Source organism: Pygoscelis adeliae, unplaced genomic scaffold, assembly GCF_000699105.1.
Source record: "Pygoscelis adeliae isolate BGI_AS28 unplaced genomic scaffold, ASM69910v1 Scaffold285, whole genome shotgun sequence".
NCBI lineage: Eukaryota > Metazoa > Chordata > Aves > Sphenisciformes > Spheniscidae > Pygoscelis > Pygoscelis adeliae.
Window position 1 is genome coordinate 107238 of NW_008824867.1, and position 5527 is coordinate 112764.

A 5527-nucleotide genomic window follows, 5' to 3' on the forward strand; every position below is an offset into this window, starting at 1 on the left:
CGGTACCGACGCCCGCCCGCCTAGGAAGCCTCTGGGAGGGTTTGTTGCACGAGGGTTGTTGAGGACTCTGCGTGTTACTTATTTTGATGGATTGCGTGGTCAGCGTAGAATGGCCTCGGTTTTTAAGAAGAAGCTGTTTCACGCTGTGCTGCTGACATGTCCTTTTTGTTATTGGAATGCGTTGCTCAACAAGCATTTTGAAGAAAGGAGATGGTTCTCGGTGAGCAGAAGGACGTTCGCCAGTGCTAGCCCCCTTCTCAGATCCCCCGTGGCCAGAACTAAAGAAGTCTTCCCTGGGAAGTTGCATCTTAGCCTGATGACTATGATGTGCCCTTCCCCAGTTTCTGAAGTAGAAAAGCAGTAGATGTGTGTAAAGCGTGTGTCCCTGTTAGACAACCCCTCTTCCCTCCCTCATTCCTTGGTCTTTAAACATGGCTTAAGCCCGGGCTGCGTTGGGGAACGCACGGAGTTGTAATGATGTTTCTGTGGTTTTATGGCTGCACACCCTTAATGTGAGAAGCAAATGCAATCTGATCCCTTACCCTCAGGCTGCGAGCTGCTCTTGTGCTTCAACTATGTTTCCTTTGATGGACAATGATCTGCTCATAAACTGTTTGGAGCCCTGACTTTTTTGTTATTTTGTTTTCTTGTGGGGAGAACAGTTGGGTTTTTTTTTGCAGAGAGGTCTTTCATAATCCAGGAAAGGTAGTGGCATCTTGGGTGGCTACATCCTCGCTAGAGGATGCATATGTTGTCAGGAGGCGAAGGCGCTCATCATTCCTTATTTGTTCACAGCTGGCAGCGTGCTTGGAGCCGTGCCAGGCACAAAAAAGACACACTGACCCAAAAAAAGCTTCCAGTCTACTTCCAGTTTCCTTGACCTCTTTGCAACGCACAGTTTAGGGTGCGGGAGGAATTTACTGGGGGGTAGGTCACCGGTGGGGACTTTACCAATGTGTCACCTGCCCCTCAAGAGATGCTTGTGTACATGCTCTTCTGGGACGATGCCCACCACAGCACCTTCCGCTCTGCTGCGGACTGTCCTGCCCGCCGTACCCATGCTGACCCGTTCGTTTACCCGCACCCTGCAAATAGGGGAGGAAAATGTAGGCAGGGATGATTGCGGTCAGTTAGCGAAGGATGCTCCTTGAGAGGATGTTATGAAGAAAAAAAAAAAAAGTCTGGTCCTCCCTGCGCTGGTGTCGGTGATGAAGCGCCCACGCTGCTTGAACAGGAGCTGGGTGACACAGGGATGGGGACACAGATGGTGAACGTTTTCTGTGAGCGGTGTAAGGGGAACCAGGTGAAAGCTGGCAGTGGGTTTCTCGTGAGCATGAGCCCTGTCTTCTAACCAGCTCTTGGCAGATAACCTTTGTATAATGCTCATATGAAATGAAAATATCTCCACAAAGGCACGCTTGTGTGGTTTTAGCTGCAGGACCTGGACATGTGATTTGGCATCTATGTAGATTCTTAAGATGAGATATTGAAAAAGATACAAAGTTGAGTAAGGTTCCCCAAATCATGAGATTAAAAATAAATCAGAAGGTTTTTTTCCTCATCGCTGATTTCTGAGCATTCAGCCTGATCCGGGACCATGTTTTAACCATTTCCCTGCACACATCAGTACTGGAAACTTGGTCGTTTCTAGTAGAAGGTGATGTTTCCCCCGTATCTGCCTTACAGTGAGATATAAGCCTATATAAATCCCAAGCCTTTTACAGCCATTCTCATCTTTAAAATGGCTTGGGCTCCCTCAGAGAGCTGCAGGAGTACAGGGCCAGCAGCCTCCGAAAGCTCTGCACCACCGTCGGTCCAGACCTCTTTGGGTGGACCACGGAGGAGTAGTAGTCTGGGAGCAGTCAGTAGTACGTGGGACGTGCTTCCTCTCCCTACATCACATTTGCTACAACTGCCGTTTAATGGTTTATCATTCATTTACCAGGACAAAAGTGAAGTGACAGCAGGGCTGTGTGGGAGGGAAGCAACTGAAGTATAAAATATGGCGGGGGAAAGAAAGAGTCTTCCAAAGCACTGTCTTTGCCACCAAACTGGAGGATGCTTGGAGGCACGGAGCTTCCCCCGTGTGCCTGGAGACGGGGAGTTCCGAGCTCGGATATCGCCCCTGGTTGTGCTTGTGGTAGGAGCCTTTTGTTAAAGTCGGTTTTGGCAGGTAGGACTTGCAAGGAAATCCCGGAGCCGCAAACCAGGCGAGTGCCCTCAGCCTCGTCCTGCGAATGGGCAACTTCATGCTGACTGACACGTGTCGCTGCGACAGTGGTCGTTTCGGCACGCGTGACGAGCGCAGCTCGGGTCCCATGCTCCTCAGCTTGCTCCGCTGCCAAAGCCTCAATCGTCCCATCTGACAGCTTCCCTAACGCAGTAAAATTGAAGGCCACGGCAAAATTGGGGGCAGAGGAACAGGAGCACGAGGAGCTGTGGTGGAAGCTGCTGGGTGGGGCTGCCTCGTCTTCCGAATCCCTTTTGCTCCCAGGCGATGCTAGACTTGGTTTTATAGCGGGGCTGAGTCAGGAGCTCCGGCTGACGGCAGCTCCCGGGGCAGAGTTGTTCCCTGGGAACCCGCCACCGGCTGAGCCGCCTGCACCGTGCAATTATCCATCTGCTGCTCCGTGGGTGTCTGTCCAAGGGCTGGGTGGTGTGAGACAGACAGCGAGCGCCAGCGATATCCTCCCCCCCTCTCACTTCCCATGCCACTGACCTTCTCCTGCCGCAGGAAAGCGGTGAGCTGGGTTTGGAGATGTGCTTTTGCTCAACAGGGGAGTGCCAGAATTGAGCATTACCGTTTTCAATTCAGGAAAATTGTTTTTAGTTTCCCTCATTTGGCAGCAGAGTTTCCAAGTGATGCCGTGATGCCATTGTGGGAACCTGGCTGGGCGATTTAGTTTCCTGGCTATATGGGCTGTGAAAGCAAATAAATTGTTCCGGTGACTTCAGTGAACTTAATTCCAGGTTCCTAGGCAGGTAACGGGGCCCAAAGACTTACTGCTATTACATCTCCCAAGAGTTACTTTGTGCACAAAGCTGGAATTTGGCTTGGAAAAAGCAACGCTTGCATGGTATGGAATGATGTGCAAGTCATTGATGTGCCTGTGGTTTTATTTGGCTTTGGAAGTCTTTTGTGCTGAACGGGCTCTGTTTTGGAGGCTGACGATGTTGGCTGGGAAGGTGCATACAGGTGGCAGACGCTGAACACGCCTTCCTCTGCGCAGCTGGCAAACGCGCCCCGGTGCTGGTGTGCAAACACCTGTAGACTCTTTCCTGAGTCTCCCGTAAGGGAGGAGGGACTGAAATTGGGAATAGGAGAAAATTAAAAGTACATTGACGCTCCTAAGTATTAGAAATGCAAGAAACTAGATTTTTCTCAACTCCCACACTGAGTTTGAATCCACAAGGGTGGGTGTTGAGAAACTTTATTACATTTCTTGCAATAGATGTAAATTCATGTATAGTTGAGCTGGCTTTTATCTTTCCCAATTTTTGCTTAGTTTGGGGTGGTATGAGAAGATAGTTTTCTGCCTGGACGTGAACACGTCAGAGCATCCAGTATTTTGTTCCCTCGCATTAGCAGATTAGCCACAGCAATAACAGGAGATAACGCGTAAGCCTTGTTGCCGTTCAGTTTACTTTTTGTTCCTCTTTTCTGAGCAAAGCTTCCACAGTTTGAGCTTTTAAATCTAAATCGGAATGGATTTCCCCCCCCCGCCCCCCTAAACTCCATTGTCCGCCCAGCACAGGGACACCCTGGACCTTTTAACCTCCCCTGAGCATCCTCCTCCTCGCTGGCAGCACGGCTCAGCCCCGGCTCCCAGGGACACTTCTGCTCACTCCAGCTCCCAAAATTGTATCGGAGGATGACGTTCCCATGAATGTGGGATGGCTGCACCTTGTCTGGGATCCTTAGCTGGCTGCGCCTTGTCCTCCCGGCAGCGGTCAGCAGGTTTTGTCAGTTTTGTGTGTCAGTGAGCGACCGCGGCTGAGCCGTGCCGGTGCCCTGGCTGCTCCTGCTCTTTCGCAGCCGGCGTTTCCCTGCCAGCAGTTTCTGGAGGGATGCCCGGGAGCGGGAGGCTCCTGCCCCGGGGCTCGCAGACTCGGCCGCCGGGCCTGATCCAGGGTTGCTCTGCGCACGCCTGGACGCGCTGCCATCCGATCCCTCTTGGGCCCTCCCGATCAGCTCCTATTGTAAGGTGATGATTCAGCTGGTCCCGTGAGGACAGTCCTCCGTGGGACAGGCACGCTGCCTGGGTGATGGTCCACAAGCCTGGACTGCGCTGAGTTAACATTTTCTCCCTATTTCTTATCTTTTTTTTCTTTCACAGCATTTTCTTTTGCATTTTCACTCTCATCCTCAGTGTATATAAAGCTAAGCCTTTTGTAAAGGTCATTCTAGGTTTTCAGGAGCTTCACTCTTTTTTTTTTTTTTTTTTTTGCTGTATGGTTTCTTAGCTGAGCATACTCCCAGGTGTGGGTGATGGGGATGTGTGTCTGCGCTGAAGCATCCACTGCAGATAAGCCCCGGAAGGCCTCGGCGGAGAAGCACAGCCACTAGGTCAGAAGAGAGGACCATCTGGTGCCGTATCCTGCCTCCTACGCTGTGCCGGAGCGGGTGCTTGAGGAGAAGTAAAAGAAAGAGCTTGCAAACAGAGTGGGGCTTTCCTTAAAATATCCTCCCTAGTCTGACAGAGGATAATTTAAGGAGTCCTTGAAGCTGGCGTGGTGACCAACCCGTCACACCTAGTGATGGACTAACCCTCCTGGGGCTTTCCATGGCCTTTTTGAATCGCTGGGTGTTTTTGATGTGTTCCTGCCTGATGTGACTGCCGCAGTTTCCCATCTGTGGCATGAGATGATGCTCCTGGTGAAGTTTAAATCGTGATTTTCACTGGGGCATGCTCACGTGTGGGCAGTTACTGCAGTGATTCGGGAAGAGGGGTCTTCATCTGTGCTCACGCAGCCGTGGAGGGGGATGGCTGTACCGGGGAGCCGGTGCCGGTGGCTGTCCTGCGCAGGGCATGGCTTTGCAGGGGCCACGTCCCCTTGAAACAGTGGTGTGGCGGCTGCTGCTGTGCGTCTGTCCTGTCTGGCTCTGAAGGAGGCGTTTTGCTGCTGACCTGTGTCCGTAGCGAGCTCTCCGACGGCCACCCATGCCTGGCTGCCAGCATCACTGGGCTCCTGGCAGCTCCTGGGATGGCCCCATTGCCACCTGTAGCCTGGGGACCAGGGTGTGCTGCCAGCACCTGAACCACCAGTTCCTTCTAAATACACCCTGTCCATCCACGGCTCCCACCATGTTCCTGGGGTGCAGCTCTTCCCGCGGCTGTGCCGTCCCTTATCCCCCATTTTGTGCTGATGCTCTTCCCAGGAAACATTTGAGGTGGCAGCTCAGCCACCCTGTAGAAGTGGGTTTTGCAAGTGCCTCTGCCAAGTCGAGGATTTACCAAGGGACTCGTGTGTGGCAGGGGGGGGGTTGGCCTTGACAGAACCGGCCGAGGAGCCCCATCATCTTCCT